Source organism: Lycium ferocissimum, chromosome 6 (assembly GCF_029784015.1).
Source record: "Lycium ferocissimum isolate CSIRO_LF1 chromosome 6, AGI_CSIRO_Lferr_CH_V1, whole genome shotgun sequence".
Classification (NCBI taxonomy): Eukaryota; Viridiplantae; Streptophyta; class Magnoliopsida; order Solanales; family Solanaceae; genus Lycium; species Lycium ferocissimum.
This window is the reverse complement of record NC_081347.1, coordinates 49,845,469-49,849,411: the sequence shown is the minus strand read 5'-3', so window position 1 is coordinate 49,849,411 and position 3,943 is coordinate 49,845,469. Positions and strand designations below refer to the sequence as shown.

Sequence of the window (3,943 nt, the reverse complement as noted above, 5' to 3'; positions counted from 1 at the left end):
TCTATTTAATTCTTTATTAAACAATGAATAAATAATAGTTCTATAATAAATACTATATCCAAACACATGGTTAATAGTATATATCCCAATAGATTCTCCAATCGAAACATCCTTATATTTGGAGAGCTTAAAAGTTTGTGTCTGTTCCAAATTGTTTTTTCAAAAAAATAGTGTCCCAGAAAGAAAATGGAAAAACATAATCAGACAAGTATTCCAAAAAATCTTAATACATTTTTGTTTAAATCTCAGTACATTTTTATTTAAAGTGTCATGGCCAAACAGATTAGATTGTAGACTTCGAATGATGTCATTGCATGTTATCATGTTAATTTGCGTCATACAGAGGTAGGAATAATTTAAGTCAACCCTTTCTTGGGCATTTTCTTTATTACTACTCCAATCGTCTTACTTAGGTAACAATTTTATTTATATATATAGATAGATCCAAGTGATCACTTCCTATCAAAAAGTCACAAAATCATTGGGAAAGAGAAAGAAGATGGAGTCGACTGGTTGTGAAGAAATGCACGAAATAGTCATAGTGGGTGGTGGCCTTTTTGGCCTTGCCATAGCTCTTGCTTTGCATAAGTACTTTTTCTCTCTACTTCCTTTTTTCTTCCTATTCTTCTACTATGGACAAGTTATAGATAATATAGTAGGTTACTGAAGAAATAAAATATATATACTATATAAAATAAAATGCAGGAAAGGGGTAAAGAGTGTGGTATTAGAGAAATCAGAAACATTAAGAGCAGCAGGAGCAGCCATAGGTGTAATGCCTAATGGATGGAGAGCACTTGATCAACTTGGTGTTGCTTCTCACCTAAGAACTACTGCTTTTCCTCTTCAAGGGTAATATACATTTTTCTCCCATTAGATTTACATCATTTTTTTCTACTCACTAATCTGTCGTTAAATAGGATTAGCGATGGATCATGATGTTTAGCTATAGAATTTGTCCGTCGCTAATTTATGCTTTTCTACTCTACTCTACCCTACTCTTAAGTATCATCACTTTTAAAACAGGACACGAATGACATGGATCGACAAGGGCAAAGAAAAATACACACCAAACAAGTAAGTCAAATTAAACTGAGATCTCGCTTTCTTTTTTTTGCACTTGAAAGAACAGAAAGTAAACAGTAATTATGTGTTGTATAATTAAAAGGCATATTGGGGAGGTTCGCTGTCTGAAAAGGAGCGATATAGTTGAACCGTTTGCTGATGCTTTGCCTCCGAAGACTATACGTTTTGGATATGACATTGTTTCCGTAGAAATGGATCCTCTAACTTCATTACCGTGTCTTGTACTTTCTAATGGAAAGCGTATTCGTGCTCAGGTACTCTTTCTTTATTCACTCTTTCCTCTTTATGTATAAAGTACACCCTTTTTGCATTTTTAAGGAAATATAGCAAACTCAATTCTTGTACCACTTGAAAGTGTTTAATGCTACAGATGTTGTACAAGTATCAATTCTCGCGTGGAACTATATGATCTGAAGTTCGGTCAGTTGAATCTCTTTGGACGAAATTTTTCATTTCGCATATAGGTTAAAGAGTTTCAAATATATAAAATTTGATGAATTCCCTTGACACTGGAAATTTCTGGTGTAGCTAGTGGTGGTAAGGGTGACTCGAAAAAATGCTTCAGGTAATATGTTCAAATCTCACTTGTGACACTCTAGTACTCTATTGAATCGCCTTGTTAGAATTCTTGGCTCCTTATAATTAATTAGGGATATTTATTTTCATGAAGTATGCATATAAATATATAGATTGTATAAATTAATCATGTGTTGAGTGTCATCAATTTTATGGATAAATGAGCATTACTGAAGTCTCTAATTCCCTAGATTATTCTTAATTAAAAGCTGACAACAATTCTGTTCTTTGACACAAGAGGGTTAAGAATTTGCTATAAAAAAAACTTTATTGACAACAAGCTGAATCAAGTGTATTTCTTTCACTTGCATATAGCTGGTTGCTGCTCGTGATGCACCTAGTTGACAACATTTTATTAAATTTCATTATAATTGAGAGATCGTTGCAGATTTGAATCGGATGTGATGGATCGAAGTCAATAGTGGCAAGTTACCTTGGGTTAAAGCCTACGAAAAAATTTCGCACTTCTGGACTTAGGGGTTTAACAAGTTATCCCAATGGCCATTCATTTCCTCTCGAATTTGTCCACCTCATAAGTGGCAAAATCGCAGTTGGGAGACTACCAATCACTGATAAATTGGTCCATTGGTTTATTGGTGTTCCACAAGGCATAGGTAATTCTTACTGCTAAAACATCAGTTATTTGATAATGCAGTTAATCAACTTGATGCAACATATTAATGTGACTTAAATTTTGATACTTTTCGTGAGCACAGACGAATTTTCTCTTTGTCTTGTTTGAAATTTTAGGCATATATATTGTTGCATTGATTGTATCCCTTTTGTCACAAAATGTTAACAATGTGCACATTCAGATGCAAAGTTCCCTCAAGATCCAGAACTTATCAAACAAAGAGCCCTAATGATAACAAGTGGTCATTCAGCTGATGTACAAGAAATGATAGAAAGATGTGATCTGGATTGTCTATCTTTCACTCACTTGAGATATCGCGCACCATGGGACTTGATGTTTGGAAATTTTCGCAAAAAAACTGTAACGGTTGCTGGAGATGCAATGCATGTAATGGGCCCGTTCCTTGCCCAAGGACGTTCAGCAGGAATAGAAGATGCAGTGGTGCTTGGAAGAAACTTGGCAAAGACATTAATGAATGGAAGTGGAAAAGTTGAAGAGGCACTGGATCAGTATGTAAAAGAGAGGAGAGTGAGGGTGGTAGAACTGGCAACACAATCTTATCTGACTGCCCTTCTTATTGAGAATAGACCAATGCTGACAAAATTTGTTGTTATAGCTGTTATGGCAATTTTCTTCAGAAACCCAAGTGCTCATGTTCAATATATATGATTGTGGTCACCTCTGAATGCCAGTATTTCTGAACTATGTTACTCGAACTTTCCAAAAATATTATCATTTGTTTATATATAGATAGTTATGTATTTTAATTTTTGTGATAATATTGCAGAAATTTCTCCTCTTGAACAATCCATTTTAATAGTTATACTATGCCATGCACCAAATGAAGCAAAATTCACGCAAGGCTAGTAAGCACTCTTAGTAGTATTAAGAAAAATTGAGTCTGGCACAAGAAAACTATCGCTTAATCTTAACGACTTCAATGATAATAAAATCCCAAATAATTAGATAATAGACTAATTAACATCTTTTTCTCAAAAAATACAATCGCTTTCATTTCTCAAAAGTTAACTATTACTCCCTCCGTCCCATTTTATGTGCAAAGATGTTACCCAATTTGGGGAGTTGAATTATTTTTCTTTACTGTAATTTTCTCAATTATTTTGTAAAATATTTTGAATCAACAACTAAGTTGAGTTGTACAACTTTTCGTGCAGTTTTTAAATATGTAAATTTTATTTTAAAATATTTTAAGAAACCTATACATAAATTCATATTTACAATTAAGTATTTTGATCGTCGTACTCTGAACTCATTTATATAAATTGGGATATAGGGAGTAATAAACTTTATGACGAACATAGTCATATCTTAGAGTGACCCCTTGCACCAATAGTTGCAACTTTTTGTTGTCTTTGCTAACTATATGGGCATGTATCCTCAAAAAATGACTTAGCTCTTTAGGATTATGAATCAGTTGAAACAAGATAAGGTTATTAATAAGGACAAATTTCAATAATGTACAATCTAGCATACAAAATTATATTTGTGTAGTCATATTTTTAAATTACACCCCGCATAGTCACTTTTTCACAATATAAAACATTATACAACAATATACAACTTTATACATCTGAAGTAGACAATGTATCAACCTTGTATAAAGTGTATAATAATGTATAGAGTGTA

At 33.0% G+C, this 3,943-nt stretch overlaps 1 pseudogene; it reads left to right on the top strand.

The window, feature by feature from the left end:
* The first annotated feature begins 499 nt into the window (after positions 1-499).
* LOC132060798 (monooxygenase 1-like) lies at positions 500-2,981 on the top strand (annotated as a pseudogene).
* Positions 2,982-3,943: the final 962 nt, after the last annotated feature.